The 15,027-nt window shown below is 36.5% G+C and overlaps 1 long non-coding RNA gene across 1 annotated transcript in view; it reads right to left on the bottom strand.

The window, feature by feature from the left end:
• Positions 1 to 11,801: 11,801 nt before the first annotated feature.
• The window catches only part of LOC107044119, a 10,964-nt gene continuing 7,738 nt past the window's right edge, over positions 11,802 to 15,027 (bottom strand). Inside the window, exon 3 of the long non-coding RNA XR_001461298.1 lies at positions 11,802 to 12,145. This is a non-coding gene — a long non-coding RNA (uncharacterized LOC107044119). The remainder of the gene's footprint in view (positions 12,146 to 15,027) is intronic.

Here is a 15,027-nt window from a genome sequence, read left to right as displayed (position 1 = left end):
GTGCGTAAAGCGATGGTTTTCAGCTCGGTGTGCGTGAAGTTAAGCGGTAAATATACTTGCATTAAGTACATATTCTACAATCAAGAATATTTGTATATTTTGTCGAATCTGGTATATAATACACTTCATTCGAGTATATTGTGTACTTGATTCAAGTATATTATTCTTGATTTCAGTATCGAGATACGCGGCAGCGTATCGGTTAAGAAAAAGTGTTGACTCTGACTGTGCAAAACTAGCCGAACGCTGCCGTGTATCTATACACGAAGCAACTACCCCCTCCACTACCTCCGACACATATCCATTGAATAAAATACAAATGTGACAAGGTACATGAAAAATAATCCTAGTTACATGATATAAATCGACCAGCTTCTCATTGATGTAACTATTTTTTTTATTCCAACCAATATTTACCAAATTACGCGCATATCAATGGGATCACTTTATCATTTTGTTGTTACGGAGTTGGTAGCACTGCAATACAACTACACACACCAAGGAGGGAGCCCGGGAATTTACAAATTGGCCGGGAATTTGATCGGTTGAAATAAAATTATGTTGTATTATTTTATTATATTCTCTTCTAAATTTATCTTTCAAATTAGATCAAATTAAACCCATTCGATTCTGTGTTTTATATTAAAATTGCCAGAATCGCCTCCTCCATTTGCAAGGAACACATTAAACGAACTAATGTTCAGGAATAGGAAGAATTCGGATCCTCTTTCCGCAATCATTATCTGCATATTTCTTCTAGCAACAGTCTGAGTGTGGCAGTCTCTAATGCTTTTTAGCCCCGAAAGGCCACTTGAGGCTCGGAGAAAGGACTGCGCGCTCTTACCGAGAAACGGCGACGTGGAGAGAACTTTAAGACCATTAGAGGGTTAATGAAGGTTTCACATAGGTTTGATGTATGATAAGCAATGTTTCAAAGCAATGGTTTTTATTCTCAATATTCACTACATTTTAGCTCTTTATGAATTCTCCCGATAGTATAATTCACAGCAAGAAACTCCAAATCTTTTTAAAAAAAATGCTGATTTCAGAAAACCACTGAAAAAGCGGTACATTCATTGTCATCCCCCAAAACTATTTCATCTGCATTGTCAGAAGTATTTTATGAATTTTCCTGTCAGCTTGTGGATTTAATCCCCACTCTGTTGTCCCGGTAGTACGACCCCCCGCTCTGATTGATAGTGTATCAATTGAGACAACAGTTATTCTTCGTCACACGGAATTTCGGAAAGAGTTGAACACCAAGTTTATACTGTGGATAAAGTGCTTCTAAAATTGGAATGGCAATGAGTCCAAAGGAATTTACCAGGAACATGCTATTCGAGTGTTTGTTGCCCGGTGATTCAAATATGTAAGTATGATCTGTTTCCAGAATCAGTGAGAAAATAGAGGAGGAAACTCCTCTTAAATGAGGAGTTTACATGGAAAATTCATGATTTTGAGCGCTCATCAGGGCGTGTGGATCAAACTTGTTTTTAAGAAAATGTTGTTTTAATATGCGTTGATTCGTTTTGTTACTTTTGGAAACATTTCCGCTTCCGAATGGAAGTATAGCCATCGTTCAATTTCTAAATTTTCGAATTTCGATTCGAGACAATGTATATAATGATGTATATCGCGTGTTTAAAAGCATAAGGTCATAAACGCCAAAAAGATACTTCCCGGGTTTCTTAAAGTGAGAAGGTCGTATCTCCACTCATTTTTTCTACAATTTTGTGTGAAAATACTGGAGAAACTTATTATAATACCTATATTTTCAGATTAATGGTGAACTGCATATACGACCTTTTGCCTTTAATTTCTGTCCTCAGAAATCGAGATTGACCTAAAAGGAAAAAATCGTAACGACAAAATTTGGGATTTTTTTATTTCCAGTTCCGTGGACAAGTTATACCTTCAATATTCCAGTTGATGGCACTTGAAGTTATCGCTGTCTTTGATTATGGTCAAATAATTATATCGGCAACTTAATAATATCATTTGTGTGAATAGCGTATCTTCATTTTTAATTCAGATTCGTCTATTTCGGAACATTGTAAAAACTCCCAAAATGTTTCTATTTTTCAAACATTTTTTGTGCACTAATCACCCCTTGTATAACACTTTCAAGATACGCTTGTGTATTACGTATTCGTAACAGAAGAACGTATCTCCGAAAAAAAAATCTAAATTAGGGAACTGAAGCGATCTTTATTTTTAAGGATTCAACAGAACAGTGATCGGAAGAATCCCGTGTACTCTCGAGGGTTAAATGGAAGAGGCAGGTACAGCGCAGAGAAACAAAAGTGGATTAGCATTAGAAACTAGTTTCTCGATTTTCGAAACTCCAATTCTTAAGCTTTATCCTTGATGGTATCAAAAAAACTAACGATTTTGAAAAATGTTTTGAAGAACAAAAATCTTCTAAAACCAATGCTGATTTTTTTTTAATTTCAGAAAATTTTCAGATTGAACTAAAAAATTGCGGCCGAGGTATTCAAAGGGTGTAAGTGCCTCATATATAGAGAGGGATGCTCAAATATCGGAAATTTCAGATGTAAGGAGGGCGGATTTTGCAAAGAGGGGGGGGGGTGTTGTAAATTTATCATTTGGAATTGGAAAGTTCTTCAGATTATGATGATTAACAATCGTGAATTCATGGGCGCATTATTATTCGACGCTTAAAGGAATTATATTTCTCATTCTCTCAATGACAAGGAGGATATTCTAATTTCTGTAATAATAAATGAGTAAAATTGGAGGAAACATTTTCAAAAAGAATGGAAATATCGAAGTGCAAACAAACTGTAAAATTGGATATACGACCTTTTCGCTTTAGGTGAGACATTTTTCTAACTTCATCAAAAGTAAAAGATCCCTTCTCCATTGGTAACTAAACTGTTCATTTTGGTCGGTTTCCTAAGAGCATTAGGTCATATATTCTGGCGGATACGACCTTTTGCCGGAGAAGGCCATTTTTAGCATATATGACCTTTTGCTTTTAAACACGTGATATGATGATGTATATCGTGTATGAGTCTGAAACAAAAATATAAATTTTGACGAAGATGTGTGTAAGTGTGGTTGTTGACCGACACCCTCGTGAAGGTTACTTTTTCAAATATTGAATGTTAATAACTGAAACCATTCTGAAAAAACTGAGATTATGATGGATAGATAGTAATACTTTATACAAATTCTTTACGAAATTTCAGCCTTATCCGGTCATGAGTTTTTTTGAAACAATTTATTTCTGAATTACTTATCGATGGCTTCGACCTCGATCAATGCATGCAAAACTGATTGAAAAAATCTATGGCTGCATGCTTCCGGTCGTCTGCTTGTTCGTAATTGAATAATTCTTACATATCCTACTGATCACTGAAAATAACTATTTTCAGACATTATTCATAATATAATCGAATAACATTCCATTTTTGTTGTCGGTTGATGGAATAATTATAGACGTCCCGCCTATTATTCTTTAGTAATTGAATATTTTCAATTTTTCACACGTGTAACGTTTATTATTTTTTGACATAAGTGTTTGGAAAAGTCATCCTATTCTGACATGTCGTTGCGTTTCTTTAATCATTAATTCACTTTTTTTCGCAAATACTTTTGATTTACGGATGAGAGGCGACCGACTAACGCGTAATGGCTGCCATATGGCTGTGTAATTCAGTCAAGACGAGTATGGTTGAACTGAGGAGATTGTGGCCCTCAAAATCTCCATTGAAAATGCTGACGGACTACTGCTGGAGATTGTACGACTCGCCTGACGATGAGCATGTTGCGCACAAGAGGAAAGCATCTCGAGTTGCGTTCCAGAATGAGGAAATTATCAAAAGGAAGAATTATTAACTAATGCAATTTGTTAATATGTAAATATCATTCTCGTTATCGTTGACAAATAGTATATTATGCTACGAGGGAGTTTGCGATCACATTTTTGACAAGGGGGTTATGTTGCCCTAGCCGAAGGCTCGGGCAAGATAACCCCGAGTCGAAATGTCATCGCAAACTCCCGCGTGGCACATACAATTTTTTGCCACACCTATCGCGAGTTTTTCGCTCAATTATTTAACGAATAGAAGTTGAGGAAATCATATAAACATTGAAAACTGTCAGTTGGAATGTGAATTGAGAGTATTCTAGTTGACCGTCAGATGGAGTCTGTAGTAGAATTATCTAGATAATAAGAGAAGGCGGTAAAAATTCAAGTAATGCAGCAGATTAAGAACACAAATCGTGCTGGGTTTTTTTTTTATTAATTCATTATAAAATGTAGAATATATTGACCCTGGATCCCGGGTAAAAATTCAAATTCTCTATTTCGACATCTCTCGCGCCCTCCGAGGGTTTCATTAGCATCAGAATCGTTAGTAGATACGGAATCAACGTTCACTCGGCGGAAAAATTCGATTTTGCCGAAAGTCGACTTTCCCCCTGAAAAAATCCCAGGTCTGACACTGGCCCCAGGTGAAAAATTTTTTTTTCATTTTTTACTTTTTCTAAGTAGGGAAGGGGAGAGCAAAATGGGACAAGAAAACGTAGAGGCTAATTATGAATCTTTTTTGGTAAAAATTATTTATATTGGAGGTAAAATATATTTGGTCGAAACATCTCTACATAAATCAAATTTCACATTATCCCCAGGGATATCTACTCGGTCAGCCGTAGATATTTTTAAGGTATAAATTACATCGAAAGCGGGATGCTATATGCGATCCATCAGCTTTCCTGACCTCTATAATGGAACTATTCAAATAATTATCAATGCACAAATTGGGCCTTCTATGAGAGAACCAATCAAATAATTATCAATGCGCTGTTATGCCCCGGAAGAAAAAAAAAAGAAAAAGTGAAGAAGTTGACCAATGAATTGAGTTCAACTTGCTTCACTCATTATTTTACTAATTCAGCGTTCATGTGCAACACTACTGACCAGCGTCATGACATGACCCGCTTAATTATTATATAAACTGAACTGACGAGGATTCGGGAATTCAGTCGTCAACGTAAATCAAGCATAATACTTATTTTGTATCATCTTTGTAGATTCCTCATATTTATCCTTTCAGGATAACGATGAGTTAGTTTGAATTAATAAATAACTCTATTTCTACCGACTAATATACCAGGATTCCAGTATCTACCCACTGTAGGGAGATGTATCTCCAAATAGCAGAATCCAGAGATTCATCCCTAACAGCGCAAATTAAAAAAATTGGAGGTACACGAATTTGAGCTCAGGTGGGTTATGATTTCACATTCACAGTTTGCCGGACTGGTACTCTAACCAATTAAACTACTGGGGTTGCTTGTTCGAATTTCAGAAGTTATACATATCGTATACCTTGGTAGCTTAATTGGTTAGAGTACCAGACAGGAAAACTGGGGATGTGGGATCATTCCTCACCTGAGTTTAAATCTGCATGACTCCGAATTTTTCCATTTGTGCATTGATAATTATTTGATTGTTTCCCTCATATAGAGGTCCGATAAGCTGATGAATAGCATGCAGTATCCCGCTTTCTATATAATTTATATCTTGTAAACATCTAAGGTTGACCGAAGTAAATAGCCCTGGAGATAATATACAACGTGAATATACCGTTCGAAAAATAATTTTTTTCATTAAAAAAAATTTTTAAACAGTAGAAAATCCGGTGTGGACTTCTTGGGACACCGATCGGTGTCAATCTATCACAAAATTCTCTGCAGTATTGGAATACTATTTTCAAAATTGCAATGTTAAACAATAAATTTTTAAGTGTGGCACATATGGTTTTTCATCCATATATTTTCCGTTTTCTCGTATTAAAAATTAATGTTTCGACAGTAAGAAATCATTTTATATCCTTTCTATGTAGCATTTCCGTTCTTGGCAAGGGAATGCAACTGCGTTTCTTGATACATAGCGGTACCGAGTCCTACCTCACTTGTTGTGATTTTGTAGTGGTGTCTCTATGTCATCTTACCTTTTTTGATGCGGATTTCATACACAATAAACGCATCGCAGCATTAAGCATTGCAATTATTGCGAGCAATTATTCAACTATTTTCGGATTATTTCGACGAATGCAAGCGTTGCGGCAAGCCGGCATTGCACTCATTGTGGAATCTCTTTAAGGATTTTCTACATGCATTCTCAAAAATATAAGAAATTGATGAAATTTTTTTTTAAAGCTTCTCCAATCTATTACAGAACCGTATGAAAAATTCCAGATTTTTTTGATAACCCAGAAGAAAGTTATGATTTTTTTACAAAAAGCAATTTAACCCGTGTTCTTATGGGGAATTCACAAAATCCTAGAAAAAAGTCGGAGAAATGCTTCTATCGTAATGAAACTTTGCACACAGTTAAAAAATGATCAAACGCACAATCGCTATATTTTTTTAAATCGATCAGATCAATAATTCGGAACGAAAAGTTAAAAAAACATTGAACATTTTGCGTCGACCGAAATTCCTGCGCGCGCAGCTCGAACATGCGACAGCGTCGCAACAGTTGTAGAAATAAATGGGAACGCGCCAAATACAAAAGTGTATAGTATTTTTATTGATCCGTGGATAGGTGAACGGATAAAATCTGTAAACGAAGTTATGAATGAAAGAAATTATACTTCGTGGAAAATATAAGAAAGTACGATGAACGTTTATTTATCTTGTTAAACACTCATTCACGTGCGAAGTTTTTATTCGTTTGAGGTAATTCTCAATTCTTNGCGAAGTTTTTATTCGTTTGAGGTAATTCTCAACATTCTTCTCAGATTTTTCTGGTCTATTCTTCAAACCTGTATTTCGTTGTAAAAGTTTCCTGTCATATTGTTTTTGAGAGACTCATTTCCCGTTGAAACGTAACATCGATGACATCGTGGCCAGTGACGAGTGATGAGGTTATGTGAGAAGAGCGCACTTTGAGAGAGAACTGGAGAGGAATTTCCATATACACTGAACTAAAATATTCCACAACATTCCACAAAATATTTTTTTGAACATTTTCCGTTCCCTCGAATATCACCGTCAATGCAAAAATTGGCTGGGGAGCCAATGTTACCAACACGTCTCACCCAAATTTTCTAGTGGGCGACGTTGCCTCTGTTCCGGACTGAATTTTTATTATTTAACAATTATTAAATACAATCATAAGAAATTTCTAATGCAATTGACGTATTGCCGTGATGAATATATGATATTAAAAAAATATTAATTCCAGTAAAGTCGCCAAATAGCACCTCAACGACGTAATTGAAAACTCGATTTTTTCGTATTCAGGGATTGGAACACTTACGAAAGTCATACCCCTCCATACCCGCACACCCCCCCGCTACGGTGCATGTAGAAAATCCTTAAGGGTGATATACCAATGAACGCAATACGAAACGAGTGCAACGCGTGCAATAATCCTTTAACTTCCGATTATATTTGACAATTGGAAACTTTGCATAGGACTTTCATTGCATTTATTATGGCATAACACTAATGACGCACTAATCCACCACCCCTCCGCCTCCATTCGCATCACACCGATGAGTTTTATTATTTTAGATGTGTGTTTTTTTCCAATTCATTGACAATCACGACTACTATACTCCGGTTCTTTATAAATGACGAGTCTCCCAAATAAATAGAGGTCTAATAGTGGAGCCCACAGTTGGCCGCTGCTGTAAGGATTTCAACTTGAATCTGGAATTGTTTATTAGTGAAATACAAAACAATTACTCAAGACACGTAAATTTTGGATCAGAATTTCGTTGCTTGTCACCTGTTTCTTAAATGTTGGGTTCATTTCTCCACACACTGATAGAAGCAATTAGTACTCTTAACAAGGCTTCTTAACTGAATCGTTCCAGTTTTTCTATCAGTGCATGAAACTCCGATGCGGAGTGCTCCGATGATCAATCATCCCTTTAGAGAACGCGGTCAACACTGCTTCGCTGGTCATAGACTCAACTCCTCTACTAGAATTCTATATGTAAGTCTCGAAGGATAAAAAGAAGCACTATCAATCATTTCAGGCACTTTTGCCACTATTGTTGTTTTATAATTTCTTATGGGGGACATTAGAAATTATGAAATGTGAAAGTCTTACTCCGTATTTTATTGCGTACGTCTGTATAAAATAGTATTTTGTGTTTTTGGCTTTGAAATGCTCCTTGCACCACAATGTTTATCCCATCAAAACTTTATCTTTGAAAATGTTCATTGGATTACATAGAATAAAACTAGGTATTCTTTTCGATTATCTCAGATCATAGAAAAGGTAATTTTTTCGGTTTACTTATGTTTTCCTTTTTTCATACCGTATGAATGTCACCTATTTTCCATGAGGATAATAATTATTCTGCGTCACTGATGTAAACAAAAAGCTGGAAACGCTCTTGGAATTTTTTTCTTCAACTTCTGGACAAGATATTCGATAATTATTTTTGGTATTGGTTTAGCTATTTGCTCTTCATAGATTAACACTTTGTTGTTATCATGGCAAGACAATTGAAGTGTCTCTCTGGGTAGACAAAATAAAAGGAATCGGAATATCACCTCCCGTTGATCTTAATTCCATCCTATCAATAGACGTTGTAAGATGAAAAATATCGAAAATGTCGAGTGGAATTAACAGAGTTGGTAGCAGGGACGGGTTGTTTTCTCCTCTCGACTGCTATGGGTAATATCCCTCGAGATAGATAAATAAACATGTGAGTAAATTGCATTATTGTCCTGGTAGTAATTTCAATTATAAACTTTGATATTCTGTAATGAGGAGATCTCAGCGAGCTGTGTTGACTGCCCCACGCTTAAGTGACTAACAGTAGGAAATTTCAAAATATTTCAGTTAGTGCTCAGTACAGAATAGTGTTCTTGATGCAAAGTATGATTAACTAGTTATTAGGGTGTATATATATACTTTACTCTATATGAAGCATACAGATACTCTCTCGAACTATAAAACTAACAGTTAACAGTTAATACACTCCCATTAAGCAATAAATGATGTCAGATTGTTTTAGATATTTCTAGTGTATAAAAGCGATGAACCGGTTTTGTCATGTGGAGAGCATGAAACAAGTATCTCGATCACTTGACTAATTCGAGCTAGGTGTAATTAATAGAGGTTTTCATGTGGAAAGAAATATTCAATTATTTTGGGTGGAAACGGTTGATTGGGATTTAATTATTTGGCAACGAAAAATTATTCGTCACGTTCGGAAATTTAATTGTGGCAAATGTTTGATCGATGCCAATTATTGATTTTCAGCATCGCGTTACGTTAACGAGATCAACTAATTGTAGTGGAAAACAATTCAAGCACGAAGTGATAGAAATGATATGATGGAATGATAGAAATGGACATCATTTGATTTCAATGAACCTCAAGTGGAAATCTTTTATATATCTGACGAAAGTCGCGTATCCAATAATGGGATCCCAATATAAACAACTAGCTGTCTTTTATTCATGGATTCCCATGCTCAGTACACTCAAATTTTTTAAAATGACAATATGTTTTTAATTATCCTTAGAGATACGTCAAAATAGTAAAAGGATGAAATAAATGAAAAGCTGTGAAAATGTAAGTTTGAACGAAAGCATCAAATGAGAAGTTTTCGGTTGGAATAGAGTGGAATAAACAAACCGAATGGTGAGGACATTGTTACAGAATATATGTAAGAAGAATACAAAACGCGGAATGTTGGCGGTTTATCGAAATGTCACCGGCAAACGTTCGCATCGAAAGCAGAATTGCACGCCGAGAAATAAAAGCACTCCTCATTCGATTTCGCATATTCAGTGTGCAAACACAGCTCGTTTGTTTAGAGTAGCTACCATGTCGTGGCTGGCGTGGAGCAAATGAGCATTTATTGACATTTAAGAAAATTAATAAATCAATAGTTTTTCTGTTTGTTACTGATTGATTATAGTAAATTTCTATCTTTTATCAGCTTAATGAGCCTATGGAATTTTAGTAAATCATGGCAAGGAAGTCAGTGAAAAGGCATGTAATTGGGGTGAATATATTAGTAACAAAGAGTGAACATTTGGAACACACTGTTCAAGCGTCTCGCTACTGAATGTGAAATGTATTTATTGGAAGTTCCGGTGTTATGTTGCACTGAATTATTGCTGATAATTGTTTTACAGTAGAATCATTGAATTTCTGCAGAGTTTGATAGTATGTTTAATGACAATTGGGTACATCGTTGCAGAAATTTCTTCTTTTTTCCAAGATTTTACAATAAAATCAGAAGTATTTATAAACTTTGATCGAGAAATACGTTTGGAGACAATTCCGTGTTTTCCTCAGCAAAACACGGTTTTATTATCAGAGGAAAAATATCTGTTAGACAATTGAAAAAATAGCAAAATTGCACTCACCAAACGCAGAAAGCTAATTATTCTGATAAATCAATGAAAATTTTACACAAACTAAAACTAAGATTCACGAAATCTAGAAGCAACTATTATAGCCACGACAAAATATAGGGAGATGACTTGATCGTGAGATACGCCGGAAGACTGGCCCTCTGCGACTGACAACACGGTGTTGTGCCACGTGGGTCGAGTCACCCTGTCAGAGCAACATACATATAGTGTTTCCCAATCATGCGCATTGAATGAACTTCACACCGCATAGTATAATGATGCCACAATAAATGAAAATTTTTCTACGTTAGGAAGTTAATTGACAGTTCAACGATTTTAAAAGTTTATGGTGGTATTTGAACAAAAATTAAGTAGGTAGACTTGTTAAACCCTGTACATGAATGAATAAATGTTTTTTTTCCCAAGTGGATTTGAAATAGCTTGCATTGAAATGAAACTCAGTCGAATCTATGAAGCAAATTTAAATGAAGAGATGAAAAGAATTTCCCGTCGAAAATTGTTCATTTTATATCTAAATTTATATGCTTCGATGGAGTGAATGAATAATGAAAAATGTCCTCAATGAAACAAGAAATATTTGAACTATAATTTTCATTTACTGAGCCTCCAATTGGGAACTCAAATTATCCTAGCATGAGACACTGATGAGTCGAAACAGAAATCTAACACTCGTTCAAATCCATGCCATTAGTATCGAATCTGGTACGGATTCCGTCGGACTTTAACTAATCAGAATGGGATTGGAATTCATTCCGCCACGTTGGACACAGATGCTCTGCTCAGCTCCTTACCAGATTTCAATTCGACAGTCAAATCGAGAAAATCTATTGAACCAGTGTATAACCAGTGTATTGAATAACCAGTCTTGGATCTGCATCCAATCTAGGTTCAGAAAAATTGAACTAAATTTTCACTCGGTTTATAGACCGAATTTGATTTAAAAATTGACACATTTACTGTGTTATTCAGCACATAATTATTCATCAGTCAATACTGATTAATTTCAAAATATGTCTATTGAGAGAGAAATAATATTGGTATATAAACAAAAATGATGAGGGCACATAAATTCCTCCTCGGGATGTTTTAGCGTTTCTCACAATGGGACACATAGAGATAACATAATTCAAATGAATGGATAATTCGTCATTTTTCCGGTTGAAAAGAACCCTAGAACGGGATCATTTAAAGCCCTAGGCAGAAAAGGATAGAATGACTGAGCAGGGGCTTCCTTTTTCTTACCGTTTTTTGTGTGCAGGGTTCGAACATTATCTCTGCCTTAATGAATGAATTTGCCTAGGATTTTGAATTGACATTCGCCGAAAAAGACTTTCGATCGACTTAATAATGTGATGTACACTTTAATACAAGTAAGTAATTTCATATCTAACATTACAGAATTATTTAACCCTTTGTTCTGCACATAACTGGCCGATGCGTTCCATATACTCAGTCAGAGTATCACCCCAAACGAACACTCAAGTCAGACTTGAATGAGAAGCTGATGAGTAAAAAATACCATTCATCAATATTAGATGAGAAATGGGAGGCTTGTTTTTGATCCATGCCTGACCAAAATGCTAGAATCCGATCTGTCTGATCAGTACTAGATTCCATAAAAATTCAGTCGGAATTTGCATGATTAGCATCGGATGGGAAGTCACTCCGCCACATTAGATGCAGATACTCCGTTTCGTATTTTACCAGATCCTGATCCGAAAGTCCAATCAAGAAATTCTGACCAGTAGTAGATCTGAAACTGATTTAAATCCAGGCCTACTGTGTTTAATTTCCATTCAGGATATTGAATATAAAAACAAAATTTCGTGGTACCCATCATGCAATGAATTCGTCCGGAAATTTAATGTTTAGAATCAAATTAACATTCAGAACATACTCATTTCGTTCATATCAATAAAGGAAAATAATCATTTGCAACAGAGATAACACTTCGAATTGTAGTTCTTTCCTCACTTATTTCACAGTTCCACCAAGGAGATTTTCTTCCCACGCAAATATTAGAAACGATGGCTATCAGTTTGTGTCGCTGAAAATGAAATATATCTGCTATAACCACCGAAAATTGTCTATCTTTATAAATCTCATATATATTTGGTCTATTCTTCGATTCATACATTTTTCTTCGCATTGAGCATTTTTGTTACGCTTGTTTTCCATTCTCTCCATCTTGCCAATATCAATCTGCTTTGAGCAATCGATATGTTATTATCTCACACGTACTGTATTTTATCCTCTCCGATTATCCGATTTTTTGTGTATCAATATTTTCCTCGCGGTTCACGTAACCAAAGGCAGGATATTTTTAACAATTTTTTAACCCTTTCCATTCCCAGCATTCGAGCTTCCGTCTGGATACCCAAACATGAGTCGCCTGCGCTCGATAACATCGTGATGAGGGAGATTAATTTTTGTGAAAGCGTCGCTTCCGGACACTACCCGCGGGCTATCCATTCACAACGCATTGCACTGACAGATTTCGTAAACGGAAACCGCTTCTTTCCCTCCTCCGCCTCCTCTATTTGTTATATTTGTGTTATTTGCATGTTATGTTATGATAACCCGTCGTTGAAATGCATCTTGAATTGAATGCACCACTCCCATCATTAACTATATTTTTTTCCATTGAAATCATAGAAAGTTTAGCTGTATGGAACCCGGGTCTATTCAATGTCGGAACAGCAAGATTAAAAAACGAGGTGATTAGAGTCTTAATTAGCCAGGCTTTTGTTACGTATAGAAGAATTTGAGACTAAAAGTCAACCGGATGTCTCTATTTTATCATCAATCGCGACGCCTTTAAAATAGAACAAAAAAATATTTGGAACTAAGCCAACCAAAATGAATGAATATCAGGTCACAAAAAAATAGTTCCACAGTGGCTGTAGTGGTCAAGCGGGGGATGTGGCACCGGCGGTCATCCAAGCTAAGCAGCGTTCAGTCTGCCCAGTACTTGGATGGGTGTCCGCTTAGGCACACCTAACCGCGTGGGACTACAGTCGCTAGGCACGAATGTAGAGAACTACTGTGCCCATTGAGTCAGTGTGACCAATGACACAGTGGAATCCCTGCATTATCGGCCGGCTGCACGAATGAGGTTTTCCATGGTTTTCCTGGCAGTCCAATCCCGAATGGGGTGCAATTGGGGATAAAGTAAGTCGGCCCATGGTAACGCAGATAAGAAAGGGAACAAAATGTAAAAACCCGAGAAGGTATACATGTGGAACCAAAAATAAAAAATAAATAGTTCCACCGTCTTATGACATGGTTGTCGATCACATTTTCATGTCCACATTATGCTAACAGCAGAACGACTACTGGGCTTAATAAAGAGCCATCAACACGCGACCTACGGCAAGATCAGAGCATTTCACCTTTACGAGGGAGTAGAAAAAAGCAGGGGCACGGAAGAATGGCATGACTGATGCGCATTCACAAATATGCCCCAAGGTATTTAAATGTTGTCAATGATAGCGATACCGTTTTAATCTGAGGTTTTTTACATTCTCAAGTTCCATCGAAATAATTCAACTACAGCTATAGATGTCTTATTACGGTCATCTCGGTGGCTATTGGTATTTAATTAGTGAACACTTTTAAAGTGCATTCGAGAGGGAAGAGAAGAAGTAGTTTGCCTGCGTGTCTCATGCAGCTTCCAAGCGATTTGTCCGAGTGTGCGAGACAATGACGTGCCAAAGACGAGCCCCTAAAGGATTTTCATTACCAAGGAACCCCGCGCGTCTGCCTGCTCACTGTATATATGAAGTCTCCGTCTACGTCACAGAGCAAAGAGAAGGGGGATTCTGTCGCGCAGAAATTCTGCGCTTCCGCGAGCCTGAAATTAACACAGACGACTGTGAAACTAAGTGATTCCTCCAAGCAGAAATCCACCCCCTCACCTAATAACTGTCTTTATTCGCATTGCCACGATCTCCAGACCCAATTGGTGTTTACATTCCAATTAACCGATGCTTCGTCGGGCCATTATTAGTATTTGCATGATTTAGCAGGCAGTGAGATACTACCAATGCTCTTTGCATATAGTCCACACGCAATACCCCCTTCCCGTGTGCACTTCTAGTGCGGTAAGGTTTTGAGGTGTTTTCTTATGTTTTCGGGTATGAGAAATCCTAATCCGGTGGTATTTTTTATGTAAGTGCGTGCAATTAATAGTTATAAACAAATTAAGTGGTTTTTTTGATGATTTTTTTTTTATGGGAAACATTGGCAAATAGAAGAAAATGTTCATGACAAAAGTTGTTCCTTTTTGTGTAATAAATAATTATCATTTTTTTAAATCAAAATCCATCAATCTGTTGCTGAAATATGGTCCACCAGGTGGGCGCGGGAGGATGCGCGACGCGCGAAGATGGGTGGGACGCTCTACGTCCTCTGAATGCTCATCAATCCGTCATTTTTTTCAGATAACACGACCTCTACTCATTTATTAGTACATAGAAAGGAAAATAAAAACACACAAAACACTAATACTCCAAGTATGAGAGATATTTATTTGGATTATTTCTGCGAATTTTCAATTCCAAGAAAATTCGGAGGGAACAGCTGCAAAAATATTCTTGTTTGAATTAACACTGTTGTTCAATCTTGTCTGACATCTTTGCT

Source organism: Diachasma alloeum, unplaced genomic scaffold, assembly GCF_001412515.2.
Source record: "Diachasma alloeum isolate Michigan unplaced genomic scaffold, Dall2.0 Dall_scaffold_00681, whole genome shotgun sequence".
In the NCBI taxonomy this organism is placed as follows: Eukaryota; Metazoa; Arthropoda; class Insecta; order Hymenoptera; family Braconidae; genus Diachasma; species Diachasma alloeum.
This window is presented reverse-complemented; position numbering and strand designations above follow the sequence as displayed.